Below are 15860 nucleotides of genomic sequence, written 5' to 3'. Positions count from 1 at the left end.
CCGAAGGGGGCTTTAATGTCCGTCACTCCAAATCTTTGTTGTGACGAGACAGAACTAAGGAGCATACACTCGCCTGACAGTTTCAACATGCCATTATTCTTCCTTGTAGTTTTACTGTGTGAGGCATGGTAGATGACTCTATTATGAACCACAATGTGAGGGTCATGTGGCTGTCATTTCTTTAGGGGTATAGAGGTGAGTCAAGCATGAAATGCATGATTGGGTTAGATGACCTCTATGGTCTGTCCCATCCTAGGATATTCTGCAATAGTATAAAGACATATTGGATTTAAAGCATCTTTGCAAACAGCTCTCTGATAACATTTTTTACTTCTCTCAGTTTTTAAATCAATAACCATGACCTGAGAAAAGTAAAGGTTGATGCTGATATTCCTATTATGTTAATACTGTTCTCAGAACACACATTCACTTCTCAAATCATATTCTTGCTTCTATTCACTACCCCAAAGCCCTTTTGGTAATATTATATGCTTTCCCCTACTTTCATTTTCAGAATATTTCCTTTTGAACCTTGGAGCGCAGTGACAGTGACTTATGGGGACTGTTTATCTTTGAATTCTTTAAAAGAACATCACTGATATTGATTCTTTGGTTGTTGATTTACACAGCAGTCTGCACTAGTGTCTCAGAAAATCAGAAGCAATTGTAAAAGAACTCCAAGAGTTCAGTACTGGAGTAAAATAAGACTGCTACAAAATTTGTTTTCACACATGGGAATGAAACATATTGGACAAAAACAAAAGTTGGTTGATAAGTAGCAGCTAAAACAAGACAACAGCATGGATAAGCCAATAGTTTGGACAACTTCTATAATGCATAATAATAACTATGGTCAATCCTTTGTCCTGTTGTAAAGCAAAGGGAACTATATTCAATATCCTATGGTAAACTTAATGGAAAAAAATAAAAATAAAACAATAAAGTGGTCAGGTATTATAAATATATGACAGTCTGCCTCTTCAGTGGAGAAGAAAGTCCCAAACACAGTCACTTGGTGGTATAGGCACCTCACACTTATTTGCTGAAGGATGTTCATCTCATAGCCTGAAAAATCTTTTAAACATTTGGGCTGAGACTAAATAAATGTTTAATTTCTAGATGCAGCTTTGTGAAGAATTGCTTCTAGATGACTGATGGTTCTTCAACTTTAGGGAGCACCAGAAGGACTTGCAGGACTTGTTAAAATACAGTTGCTGGCCCCAGCCCCAGATTTTCAGATTCAGTAGGTCCAAGGTAGAGCCTAAGAATTTACTCTTCTCTCAAACTCCCAGGTGATGCTTATGCTGCAGGTGTAGGGACCACACTTTGAGAGCCTCTACACTAGATTACCCAGGGAAGAGTGTATACACATATTATATGTATTCCAAGAAGATAACTATTTGAAGTACCCTTTTTGCTTAATGTCAAAGTGTAAGTTCTTCTTTGGTTAGATGAGGACTAGAAGCAACTTCATTTTTCTTTTCTCCTATAAGGAGTCTTGCAAAGTTTTGAGATTCTCAAAAGCTACAGAGAATGTATCCTTAAATGCTAGTTTTCATAAATGGAATGTGGGTTTCTTAAAACTAAGTTGGACTCACAAGTTTATCTCTGCTTCCTGAAAGTCCACTAAACTTATGGCTAAAGGAAAGGGGAAAATAAAACAAAACTATAAACTCATAAGAACAAAAGGACAAGTGAATCATAATAGAAATATAAAATAATAATACAAAATTTAAATTATTCAGCTTTAAAAAGGAAGGAAATTTGGACATATGCTATAGCATGGGTGAACCTTGAAGACAGTATACTGTGTGAAATAAGCCAGACACAAAGGACAAACACTGTGTGATTCCACTTACGTGAGTTATCTTATTATGGTTATTGTTTAGTTGCTAAGTTGCGTCTGACTCTTTGCGACCCTATGGACTATGGCCCACCAGGCTCCTCTGTCCATGAGACTTCCCAGGCATGAAGACTGGAGTGGGTGGCTATTTCCTTCTCTAGGGGATCTTCTCGATCGAGGGATCGAACCCAAGTCTCTTGCATTGCGGGCAGATTCTTTACTGCTGAGCCGTTAGGAAAGCATCTAGAGAGTCAAGATTCATAGAAACAGAGAGTGGAACAGTGGTTGCCAGGAGACTAGGGGAGGGGAAAATGAGTTTTTTAATTGGTAAGAGCTTCAGTTTAGCAAGATGAAAACATTCTGGGGTTGGTTGCACAACAATGTGAATATACTTAACACTACTGAACTATAGACTTAAAAATGATTACAGTCATTAATATTTGATACCTGTATTTTACCACAGTTAAAAACTTAAAAAATAATTTTTTTTTAGAATGAAAAAATGGGAGAAGAGACAAGAGCAAATGACTGTTATCTGCTAGAACTGTGGAGCTTGCTGAGCGAACTAGAGAAGGTTGGAACAAAAGCTTGGGTAAACACAAACCAGCAAGATGCAAGAGCACTTCTGTGTCCCAGGGCTCAGAAGCAGAGAATTTGAAGACACTGGGTGCTCCTAGAGAGGGAGAAGGAGCAAGAGTTAGTGTAATGTTTGTAACAGATGCTGAAAACACTGTCCACCTGCTGGCCACTCCTCTGTCCTACAGAGGTGAGCAACTGCTCTCCTTCACTCCCAGCAGGAGATGGAGGAGTTGACTTTCTGTAGAGGTTGGCACAGCTGATGGTGGGGATAAGTTAAGTTTAGTCGCTCAGTTGTGTCCGACTCTTTGTGACCCCATGGACTGCAGCATGCCAGGCCTTCCTGTCCATCACCAACTCCTGGAGTTTACTCAAACTCATGTCCATTGAGTTGGTGATGCCATCCAACCATCTCATCCTCTGTCGACCCCTTCTCCTCCCGCCTTCAATTTTTCCCAGCATCAGGGTCTTTTCAAATGAGTCAGTTGCTCGCATCAGGTGGCCAAAGTTTTGGAGTTTCAGCTTCAACATCAGTCCGTCCAATGAATATTCAGGGTTGATTTCCTTTAGGATGGACTGGTTGGATCTCCTCGCAGTCCAAGGGACTGTCAAGAGTCTTCTCCAATACCACAGTTCAAAAGCATCAATTCTTCAGTGCTCAGCTTTCTTTATAGTCCAACTCTCACATCCACACATGACTACTGGAAAAACCATAGTTTTGACTAGATGGACCTTTGTTGGCAAATAATGTCTCTGCTTTTTAATATGCTGTCTAGGCTGGTCATAGCTTTTCTTCCAAGGAGTAGGCATCTTTTAATTTCATGGCTGCAGTCACCATCTGTATTGATTTTGGAGCCCCCCAAAACTAAATTCTGTCACTGTTTCCATTGCTTCCCCATTTATTTGGCATGAAGAGATGGGACCAAATGCCATGATCTTAGTTTCCTGAATGTTGAGTTTTAAGTCAACCTTTTCCCTCTCCTATTTCACTTTCATCAAGAGGTTCTTTAGTTCTTCTTTGCTTTTTGCCATAAGGGTGGTATCATCTGCATATCTGAGGCTATTGATATTTCTCCTGGCAATTTTGATTCCAGCTTGTGCTTCATCCAGTCCAGCATTTCTCATGATGTACTCTGCATATAAGTTAAATAAGCAAGGTGACAATATGCAGCCTTGACATACTCCTTTCCTGACTTGGAACCAGTCTGTTGTTCTATGGCAGAGATAAGATTCTCTACTAAAAAGAAGGGGAGTGATACAGGTGGTGCTAGTGGTAAAGAACCCTCCTGCAAATGCAGGAGATGTGAGTTCCATCCCTGGATTGGAAAGATCCCCTGGAGGAGGGCATGGCAACCCACTCCACTATTCTTGCCTGGAGAATCCCACGGAAAAGAGGAGCTTGGTGGGCTAGAGCCCATAGGATTGCACAGAGTTGGACACAACTGAAGCAACTTAGCATGCATGCACTGATTTTGTGAACTACTTATTGTTGGCTTCCTTCCCTACTGAACTCTCCAGATTGTGATTTGGAGCTTTACACCCTTCTAGGCAAGGATTTGTTTTTAGAGGACTGACCTACCCAAGAAACAAGATCTACAGATGCTGACATTTGAGGCTCCCTCCATGAAAAACTCAGCTCTCTGTCTTTTTACCCCATTTTGAAATTCATCAGTGAATAACCATATTGACCCCTACCTATCTCATAAATGTGAGTTCAGGTAGGAATCATCGTTTCCAAGGAAAACTTTTAGTGTGAAAGACTGGGATGAAAGGAAATGAACTAAAAAAATTAACTCAGAGATGTAAAGACTGCAGTGAACAGAAGAAAAATCAAGAAGCACTTTAATATCTTCTGATACACAATCATAGAAAAACAGTTGTTACATTTACTTATCAGATACTGTTCTAAGCACTTTATGTCTGCCAACTCATTTAATATTCACAAAGACTCTATCAGATGCAAATATTATTATCCTACAGATGAATAAACCAAGGCATAGAAAAGTTAGATAATAGCCTGAGATCACACATCTCACAAATGGTACTGGGATGGGACCCTAGGCAGTCTGGCTCTTTAGCTGTTGTTCTGTGTTTGAAGGGAATAAGACTCAATGAACCAAAACCCCCTTATAGAGGAACCAGGGCCTCCTGGAAGGGAGAGAATCTCCTTGCTGGCTCCACTAAGCATGGAGCCATCTTGAGGAAGCCCAGGTAAAACATTCTCTTCACTTAGTTTTCAGGACGTTGCTTTTCTTGGTTCTCTTCCTACCTCCCTGGCCACATACTCTCAGTCTCACTTTCCCGGATATGTCTTATCTTCCTGATCTCTAAATGCTGAAGCACCCCTGATATCTTCTTTCTCCACACTCACTTCTCCAAGGAGCATGCCCAGGGGCATTCAGTACCATTTATATCTGAATGCTTCTCAAATTTCTATCTCCAGTCTTTCTGAACCCTATATGTTTCTCTGAACCCAATATCTCTATATCCAACTGCAGTGAGATATCTAATACTAACGCATGTGCATGCTCTGTTGTGTCCAACTCTTTGTGACTCCATGGCTGTAGCCTGCCAGTCTCCTCTCTCCATGGGATTTCCTAGGCAAGAATGCTGGAGCGGGTTGCCATTTCCTCCTCCAGGGGATCTTCTTGGTCCTGGGATCGAAACCACGTCTCCTGTATCTCCTACATTGTCAGGTGGATTCTTTACCATTGAGCCACCAGGGAAGATGTCTAATAGGCACCACAAACTCATGCTGAACTCATTATTACTAGGTCTTCTCTATCCATGACACCTAGAACAATGCCTGGAACATAGGGGGCACTCAATATTTATTGAGTAAAAAGAAGGAAGAAAGGGTAAAAAAAGGAGGAAGTTGTCTCAGGTAAGGGAATGCACACAGAAGAAAGGCTAAGAGAATTTTTAGAATAGTGGTGAAGAGGGCCTGAGATAGCAGCTGTGTGCAGGCCCAGTTGAAAAAGGAAATCAGAGACATACAGAAGGAAGTTCCCAAAGAAGAAGAAAGCCCCTGACAAGTTATGTAATGTGCTTGAATTTAGCTTGGTACATTTGTAAAACTACACCTCTAGAAGAGAGTTCCAGAATGAATAATAGTTTAAGAGAAAACTAGACAATTGAAGACAACAGTGAGATCCACTCCAGGGAAAACAGAAGGTTGAAAAAGAAAGGAGATAAAATCAAAGAACATTATGTTGCTTAGCCATGAGCAATATTTATGTAGTCATAACAATGAAAACAATGAGAATTCATTCAACCAAAAAGTGTGGTATGACTATATCAGGCAGAAAAAAGAAAAGGGAAGAGTGTGTGTGTATGTCTGTGTCTGTATTGTTGGAAGATGGAATAAGAGCACTAAATCCTGACATTTCATAACATGAAGTCAATAGAAATATCTAATTGGAGAATCAAGAAATAGTAACATATATATGATTTAGAAATATGTCATTATCTAACAAAAGAGCTTAAATTTAACTGCAAGTGGTTGTTTCTGGGAACTGGGAATGACCTACATATATTACTTTGCTAAAACTAAGAAGTATGAATTTCTATGGCAGGTGCTAAATTACAGGGATCCCCACATTTCATGGAACTCTATTTTTCTCTGGGTCAGGAGAACCATATAGCTCTGACTTTACAGTCTCTATTTAGTGGGCTGAACATTCTGTGAGAGATTCCAAGCCTGCATCAAGTCCTATGAATTTTAGAAATTGGTTGCTCCTAAGACAGGTAGCTGTTTTTTTTTTTTTTTTTAAAACAGGGAAGGACCTTCAAGGTATTCATTCTCTAAATATCCTATTTATTGTGTCACTGAGTTAAATGTTTATGAAATTTTCCTTTGTTTTATAACATCTTGTTCTACTTTCATTATGTCCTTTTCTTCTTCCTCATGTTCTGTCCCCAATTTAGCTAATCCATTGTCACTTGGGAAATTCTAGAACCAAGATTCCCAGGTGTGGAATTCTCTTGCTAATTAGCATACTTCTGGGATCAAATGTTCCATTTTTGCTTTCAGTCCTCTTAGAGCTAATGTGTACTTTATTTGAAGAAAAGTTCAGCCTTTTCTCATAGGGTCATAGTATCTTTTGTTTGCTGAACTGTCTGGTCAAGTAAATTCTGGTTGGTCTTTTTCTTGCCAACAGAAAAAAATTACAGGTGTATCAGAGCAGAAGGGGATACTTGGAAGTGTTTAAACTACATTTATTTACCATTTAAAAAGTAGATATTCAGTATTTTCTCAATCTCTTTTACTGCCCAAGTTCTAGAATTTGTAAAAACACATTTAAGCCAGGCCTACATGGAAAACATAAAGACAGGCATAATTTTTGATAGACTTGGAGTCATTCAGATTTTTTTGTGCATGAATGTTTTTGTTCATCCATGAGCAGTCCTTGATGTTATACCTCTGCAGAGGACTCCAAAATGGATTAGATTTTTAGTTCAGGCATCTCTCTTAACCACCAAACCCACAGTTTCATTTATCTGCTAGAAGACTCTGCATGGTTATATTGCCAATGCCTCAAATTTAATCACTAAACATGTAGAACCAAAAATTAAGCTCTGCCCCCTCAGAACTGTTCTTTCCCTTCTGTTCTCTGTATCCATAAATGGTATCAGAACACCTTCGAGTCATTGGCTTGCAGTCACTGTTGACCTTTGCCTCCTACATCACAAAGTGGATTAGATGTCAAATCCTGTTGATTCTATTTCCGTGGCATCTTGCTGACATTTGTCCACTCTCTGCCATTCCTAATGTCACCATCTTCATGTGCTCAGGCTGCCATCACAAAGTAGCTTGAACTAGGTGGCTTAAAAAACAAGAGTTGTTTTCTCATAGTCCTGGAGGCTGGAAGTCTGAGATCAGGGTGCCAGCATGGTTGGGTTTGGTGAGAGATCTCTTCCAGGACTGCTGACAACCTTTTTCTCACCGAGCCCTCCCCTGGCCTTTCCTCAGTCTGTGTGCTTGGAGAAAGACAATGATTTCTCTCTCTCTTTCTTTTTATAATACTACCTGATCCAATTGGATTAAGATCCCATCCTCATGACTTCTTTTAACCTTGTTGCTGCTGAATCGCTTCAGTTGTGTCTGATTCTTTGTGACCCTATGGACTGTTGTCCATCAGGCTCTTCTGTCCATGGGATTCTCCAGGCAAGAATACTGGAATGGGTTGCCATTTCCTTCTCCAGGGGATCTTCCCAACACAGGGATTGAACCTGGGTCTCTTACGTCTCCTGCATTGGGAGGTAGGTTCTTTACCACTAGTGCCACCTGGGAAGCCCTTAATGACCTCCTAAAAGTCCTGTCTCAAAATACTGTCACACTGGGAGTTAGAGCATCAACATAGTAATAGGTAATTTTGGGTGACATATTTTGGTCCATAGCACTGTGCCCAGGGTGGGTCTCCATCACTTCTTGCCAGACAATTGTCTCCTAATTAACCCTCCTGTCTCCAGTATTTTTCATTTCTTATTATACCTTATTCTGAAAAATATTTTCTAGGTACATTTCTATTTAGATCACCTTCTGCTAAAAAATAATTTTTTTTTCCCCCAATGGCTGTTTGTTTCCTGGAGAATAAAAGCAAACCTCATTATTATGAGATTCAAGGACTTTGATAATCTGATTTCAACTCAATTTCTTAGCTTTAACTTTAAGTCCCCATTATGCCATTTACACCACAACCAATGGTTGTGCCTTTCTCTTAAACTGCTTTTCAAATTCCTGCCTCTACACCTTCACTTACCATGTTTGCTTTACCTGGAAACCCTTACATACCTTCCCCAGTTAAAAATCCTACCTCTTGGTCAAATGCCACCCCACATGAAAAATTCTTCAATCCCCTGGCCAGAAGTAACCACTCCTTATTTTGTGTATCCTTTTATACTTGTATCATAACTTTTTATTTTATTTATGGAATTAGTGTTCTCCCTCTGGAAAATAATCTGCTAGGAGAAACAGGTCATGGCCTGGCTTGCATAAGCTACAGTAGATCATTGCAGGGCTTAATATCTGCAGGTATTCAGTGAGTATTTCTCAGGATCAACCATGAATATATCAACAGGAATTATAATATTTCATAGCCAAATTGACAAAAGATTAAATCAGTGATTTTCAAGCTATGTTAATTTGGGCCATATTCTATTCCATACCTTAGGCTTTGACAAAATATTTTATTTGAAGAAAGGGTTTTGTTGCCAAATATGTTAAAGCATTGATCTTTTTCAACTCCTTCACTCTGTAAATGAGGAAAATGAGGCCAGAAGCAAATTAAAATGACATTTCCAAGGTTTCCCAGTTATTCAATAGCAGAAACAGAATCAGCAAGATTATATATATAAACTGTATCAGTTGGAAAGATGTATTTGTAGAGCAGCTTAGTGACCTCATCTTTTTCTAAGATATTACTCTGCTACTGGGAAAATGAAGATAACATCTGAAACGAATCATAATAACTCAGTGAGGGCACCTAAGGTTAAATCTTGTTAAATCATCTCTTTCAGGCTCTGTTTGTTACTTCAAGATGAGGAAAGATCTCGTTTTCTCAGGAATTGTGTTTTATTCTCCATGGATCCTAATAGAATAAGCCTGTTGTCTGAAAAGGCTGGACACAAGCTGAAAAATCACATGAACCCTATAAAATGTAAGGATTGAGCAAAGATTGAGCATATAGTATTCCTGATGATTTCTCAGACACTGTATCAAAGTAAGATCATGCAAAATTTAGGAAATCAAATGTATTTACTGCTTGTGTATGCTTGCGTGTATGATAATGGAAATGTTATAGTGGTACTTTTAGCTGTTGTTTAGTTCTTGATTTTTAAAAAATTTCTTTTAAGGCAGGCCCAGAGTTCACAAGGTCTCCAAAAACTGAGGAAGGATTGAAGGAACATGAAAAGCTACCAAAAGTATTGTTTTAACTGCAAAGTTACTTTACAGTAGTACCATACTCTTAATACAGCACCGCCTGACAAGGCTTATCTATGTATTTAAATAGAACCTGCCACTTAAAGGACGAAGAGCTCTGTAAAGCATGCCTTTTTTGGTATGAAACAGTCCAGGGAGGATGGGAAGCTATTGGGAAGAGAGTTTACCATCAGTAAGAATTATAATGTATTCAAGAGACTACTTCCTGGTCCAATTTATGTATTTAGATTTGATTTCCTATTTTTGGAGTACATCGCAATGAATCAAGAATCCTAATGCTGAGAGTTTCACCAAGCAAAATGAATAAGCCTTAAAAGATATTTGAAATGCAACCATTTTCCAGGAGTAAAAAATGTGGCAAGTTACTTGTTTGACATAGATTAGGGAACATTTCTTTTCATAGCTGTACTGGCTCCTGGAGAGAATTCTTCCTCCATGAAGTCAGCATTACTGAAAGGACCTAATTTGTGCCAGGCACTGCACTAGGAGTTACAGTTACACAGATGGACAATCAGGATAGAAGTAAATGATTCCTGTCCTTACTTTCTGGTTAGGGAGATTGACATTATATAAATAAATAGAAAACAAATTACATAGTTATGAAGAAATACTAGATGAATCTGAGAGCATATAAACTGGAAGACCTACTCAATTTGGAGGTAAGTAGAACTGCATCCTCCTAGTAGACTGCTGGTGTTTGGGATGCCATCTTCTGCTGTTAAACAAAGGCAGAGGATGTTAGCAGCAGGGCCAGAACAGCTGATATCATTGCACAGATACTTGGTTCAGAACCAAAGCCTCTGAGACAGCAGCTGGCAAAATGTAGCTATCTTCCACAAAACCTTGAAATACATCTCCCCACAGTGTGCAGGGACCCTTTAAAGTCCCCCTCAGCTGGCTTTATTGCATAATTGCAGGACCCTCAGAATCTAAGGGGAAGTGGGACAAACAGGTCAGTATTAGTCATGAAAAAAATAGTTGACAATTTTTTTTAAGCTGGTCAATGCTTTAATCACAAAACTCATAAATATTTTTAATTTAAAACAATTTTTCTGGGTGATATAAAAAGAGAAAACTTGAAACACAATTGTAGTATTTATTCAAAGCTAATCTTTTCTCCTTTCAGCATTTACACATTGATGAGTTTTCTCCATGAAATTCCATTCATTTTTATAGTTCATATTTTATAACTGTTAACTGTGTGAATCATAACAAACTGTGAAAAATTCTTAAAGAGATGGGAGTACCAGACCACCTTACCTGTCTCCTGATAAACCTATATGTGGGTCAAGAAGTAACAGTTAGAACTGGACATAGAACAATGGACTGGCTTCAAACTGGGAAAGGAATATGACAAGGTTATATATTGTCACCCTGCTTATTTAACTTATATGCAGAGTACATCATGTGAAATACTGGGCTGGATGAATCACAAGCTGGAATCAAGATTGGTGCAGGGAGGATTATCAACAACCTCAGATATGCAGATGATACCACACTAACAGCAGAAAGCAAAGAGGAACTGAAAAGCCTCTTGATGAGGGTGAAAGAGGAGAGTGAAAAGCTGGTTTGAAACTCAACATTCAAACAGATGCAGAGGAAGTCTTTGACAAAATTCAACATCCATTTATGATAAAACCCTCCAGAAAGCAGGAATAGAAGGAACATACCTCAACATAATAAAAGCTATATATGACAAACCCACGGCAAACATTATCTTCAATGGTGAAAAATTGAAAGCATTTCCCCTAAAGTCAGGAACAAGACAAGGGTGCCCACTCTCACCACTACTATTCAACATAGTTTTGGAAGCTTTGGCCCCACCAATCAGGGCAGAAAAAAGAAATAAAAGGAATCCAGATTGGAAAAGAAGGAGTAAAACTCTCACTGTTTGCAGATGACATGATCCTCTACATAGAAAACCCTAAAGACTCCACCAGAAAATTACTAGAGCTAATCAATGAATATAGTAAAGTTGCAGGATATAAAACGAACACACATAAATCCCTTGCATTCCTATACACTAACAATGAGAAACAGAAAGAGAAGTTAAGGAAACAATCACATTCACCATTGCAAAGAAAAGAATAAAATACTTAGGAGTATATCTACCTAAAGAAACAAAAGACCTATATGTAGAAAACTATAAAATGCTGATGAGAGAAATCAAAGAGATGGAGAAATATACTGTGTTCATAGGATTGGAAGAATTAATATAGTGAAAATGAGTATACTACCCAAAGCAATCTATAGATTCAATGCACTCCCTATCAAGCTACCAGTGGTATTTTTCACAGAACTGGAACAAATAATCTCACAATTTGTATGGAAATACAAAAAATCTCGAATAGCCAAAGCATTCTTGAGAAAGAAGAATGGAACTGGAGGAATCAACCTGCCTGACTTCAGACTATACTTCAAAGCTACAGTCATCAAGACAGTATGGTACTGGCACAAAGACAGAAATATAGATCAATGGAACAGAATAGAAAGCCCAGAGATAAATCCACAAACCTATGGACACCTTATCTTCAACAAAGGAGGCAAGAGTATACAATGGAGAAAAGGCAATCTCTTTAACAAGCGGTGCTGGGAAAACTGGTCAACCACTTGTAAAAAAATGAAACTAGAACACTTTCTAACACCATACACAAAAATAAACTCAAAATGGATTAAAGATCTAAACGTAAGACAAGAAACTATAAAACTCCTAGAGGAAAACATAGGCAAAACACTCTCTGACATAAATCACAGCAGGATCCTCTATGACCCACCTCCCAGAATATTGGAAATAAAAGCAAAAATAAACAAATGGGACCTCATGAAACTTAAAAGCTTTTGCACAACAAAGGAAACTATAAGCAAGGTGAAAAGACAGCCTTCCGAATGGGGGAAAACAATAGCAAATGAAGCAACTGACAAAGAATTAATCTCCAAAATATACAGGCAGCTCCTGCAGCTCAATTTCAGAAAAATAAATGACCCAATCAAAAAATGGGCCAAAGAACTAAACAGACATTTCTCCAAAGAAGACATACAGATGGCTAACAAACACATGAAAAGATGCTCAACATCACTCATTATCAGAGAAATGCAAATCAAAACCACGATGAGGTACTATTTCATGCCAGTCAGGATGGCTACTATCCAAAAGTCTACAAGCAATAAATGCTGGAGAGGGTGTGGAGAAAAGGGAACCCTCTTACACTGTTGGTGGGAATGCAAACTAGTATAGCCACTATGGAAAACAGTGTGGAGATTCCTTAAAAAAAACTGGAAATAGAACTACCATATGACCCAGCAATCCCACTTCTGGGCATACACACTGAGGAAACCAGATCTGAAAGAGACATGTGCACGCCAAATTTCATCGCAGCACTGTTTATAATAGCCAGGACATGGAAGCACCTTAGATGTCCATCAGCAGACGAATGGATAAGGAAGCTGTGGTACATATACACAATGGAATATTACTCAGCTGTTAAAGAGAATGCATTTGAATCAGTTCTAATGAGGTGGATGAAACTGGAGCCTATTACACAGAGTGAAGTAAGCCAGAAAGTAAAACACCAGTACAGTATACTAATGCATATATATGAAATTTAGAAAGGTGATAATGATAACCCTACATGCGAGACAGTAAAAGAGACACAGATGTATAGACTCTTTTGGACTCTGTGGGAGAGGTCAAGGGTGGGATGATTTGGTAGAATGGCATTGAAACTTGTATATTATCATATGTGAGAAGGATCACCCATCCAGATTTGATGCATGAGACAGGGTGCTCAGGGCTGGTGCACTGGGATGATCCAGAGGGATGGGATGGGGAGGGAGGTGGGAGGGGGGTTCAGGATGGGGAAGACATGTACACCTGTGGCAGATCATGTCAATGTATGGCAAAACCACTACAACATTGTAAAGTAATTAGTCTCCAATTAAAATAAATACATTATATTAAAAAAAAAAAGTGACTTTCAAGGTTAAAAAAAAAAAAACCTCAACATTCAGAAAACTAAGATCATGGCATCCGGTCCCATCACTTCATTGCAAATAGAAGGGGGAAACGTGGAAGCAGTGATAGGTTTTATTTTCTTGGTCTCCAAAATCACTGCCAATGGTGACTGCAGCCATGAAATTAACAGACGCTTGGTCCTTGGAAGAAAAGCTATGACAAACCTAGACAGCATATTAAAAAGCCCAGACATCACTTTGCTGACAAAGATCTGTACAGTCAAAGCTAAAGTAGTCATGTACAGATATGAAAGCTGAACCATAAAGAAGGCTGGATGCTGAAGAATTGATGCTTTTGAACCATGGTGCTGGATAAGACTCTTGAGAGTCCCTTGGACTGCAAGGAAATCAAACCCGTCAATTTTAAAAGAAATCTACCCTGAATATTCATTGGAAGGACTGATGCTGCAGCTGAAGTTCCAATATTCTGACCACCTGATGCGAAGAGCCAACTCAATGGAAAAGACCCTGATCCTGGGAAAGATTGAGGGCAAAAGGAGAAAGGGGTGGCAGAAGACAAGTTGATAAGATGGTTAGATAACATGAATCTGAGCAAACTCTGAGAGACAGTGATGGACAGGGAAGCCTGGTGTGCTGCAGTCCATGGGGGTCACAGAATCAGACATGATTTAACAAATAAACAAGCAAAAAAAAATGTAACAGAAACCTAAATTTAAATATCTCTACCCACCCACTTGGGTTGTTGTCATTTTTGTTTCTGCTCAGAATTTTCTCCCTAAAGCTTGGATGCACTATTTTATGTCAAATAATTCCTTAAAGGGCTTCCCTTGTAGCTCAGTCTGCCTGCAATACAGGAGACCTGGGTTCGATTCCTGGGTTGGAAAGATCCCCTGAAGAAGGAAATGGCAACCCACTCTAGTATTCTTGCCTGGAGAATCCCATGGGCTGAGGAGCCTGGTGGGCTACAGTCCATGGGGTCGTAAGAGTCAGACATGACTTAGCGACTAAACCACCACCACCAATTCCTTAATAAGCCAATTTATTTCTGTGTTCAGTGTTGGCACACACCTCTTGATTGACCTACCTTCTTTCTGCTTCCTATTTTTTATTTGTCATGGTTCCCTGAACTGAAGAACTCCATTAACACTTTGTTCTCATTCATGAGTTCCAGAAAACTTTTCTACTTGGCTTTGCATGAAAAATTATTTCTGATTCTATCTTTCTACAAACATAAACCCTAAACACCTACAAAATCAGTATATTTTACCAACCAGCAATGTTCTATAGGGAGCTGCCACATTCTACCCTTGGTTCAAGGTCAATCTCATTGGGGTAATCTCTTTTACTCATGCTTCCCAAGTTGTGTCTGAGTTCATTGATATCTCTCATGCCCACCACACCACTCTCCATTTCCTCCATGCAATTTATAAGTAGCTTACCTTTTTCTTTCAATTCCCTGCCAGTTATCCAATCCTCTTCAGTTTTAGAAAAGCTGAACACATCCCTTTAAATATGCACTATTGTATCATGGCCCAGCCCTAATGAATGTTCCTTCTCCTTTTTGGAAATTTTAAGAGGAAGACTGCAGTGTTCACATAGGGCATAAACCACAGTAGAACCAGACAAAATGAGCACTAAATGCTGACAACTAGGTTTGGGGCACTTTGCCTTTCTGGATCTTAGTTTCTTCTATAAAATGAAGGAATTAGATACTAGATAATCTCTAAGATTCTTTTAAGGCCTAGAGTCCTATGATCCTATGCATGTTTCAGTAGAAATACTTCACATCCTGTTCAAGGTACATACATGTTTATAATTTTCAACTCTATAAGAAATCAATTCTGTATGAGATTCTCTTTAAACCTCTTCTAATTTTGTTTTGCTTCCTTTCATGTTTTTTTTTTTAATCTTACTTTTAAGATTATGAGAATTTAATTCATTTAAAAATATTATAAAAACTTTCTCATTTTAAAAATATTTTTTCCTCTCCTCTGCCTCAATCACTCTAAAGTTGCTTACACTGAATCTAGACCTACGTATTTGTCACCAAAATGAAAACAGAATCCGTCTGTTCTTGTCATCCTTATAAAAATATTATTTTTGTAGGTTACAACTTACATATGGTCTTTCCCTTATTTATACAGTGTACTGACCTTAAATCTGCAGCACAATTTTAAAAAATATTATTTTAAATAATAATACACACTCGTATTTGAAAAATAAAAAATACAAAGGAAATATTAGAATTTCATATATTCCATATATCCAGAGACAACAGCTGTTTTTTTCTGTTGTTGTTGTTGTTGTTTTAGCTGTTATTTTTTTAAAACAAGACTGGGATCACACTTTATGTATTCTTTTCTCCTGATTCTTCGATCTACCAAAAAGATTGCTTGTACCATTTCTAATCCTGTCCTCTTTATTTATATAGCTGCACTCTTCCCTAAATAAGAGATTTCTAACACTTAATAATGCTCTACTTTCACTGATCATGTACAGAAAATTTTGCTTATTAATGTTTCATTA

At 38.4% G+C, this 15860-nt stretch overlaps 1 long non-coding RNA gene across 2 annotated transcripts; it reads right to left on the bottom strand.

Moving 5' to 3' along the window:
• Positions 1 to 1992: 1992 nt before the first annotated feature.
• On the bottom strand, positions 1993 to 14808 carry LOC133072803 (uncharacterized). Of its 2 annotated transcripts, none has more exons than XR_009696811.1 (3): positions 14774 to 14808; positions 2448 to 2516; positions 1993 to 2086 (listed from the first exon to the last, which is right to left on the bottom strand). It is a non-coding gene; the product is annotated as an uncharacterized LOC133072803 (long non-coding RNA). The 2 variants fall into 2 exon arrangements; XR_009696812.1 differs by lacking the exon at positions 14774 to 14808 and adding an exon at positions 10011 to 10076.
• Between the last annotated feature and the right edge of the window lie 1052 nt (positions 14809 to 15860).

Source organism: Dama dama, chromosome 18 (genome assembly GCF_033118175.1).
Source record: "Dama dama isolate Ldn47 chromosome 18, ASM3311817v1, whole genome shotgun sequence".
Taxonomy (NCBI): Eukaryota; Metazoa; Chordata; class Mammalia; order Artiodactyla; family Cervidae; genus Dama; species Dama dama.
The sequence above is the reverse complement of the archived record's forward strand: the minus strand, read 5'-3'. Positions and strand labels throughout refer to the sequence as shown.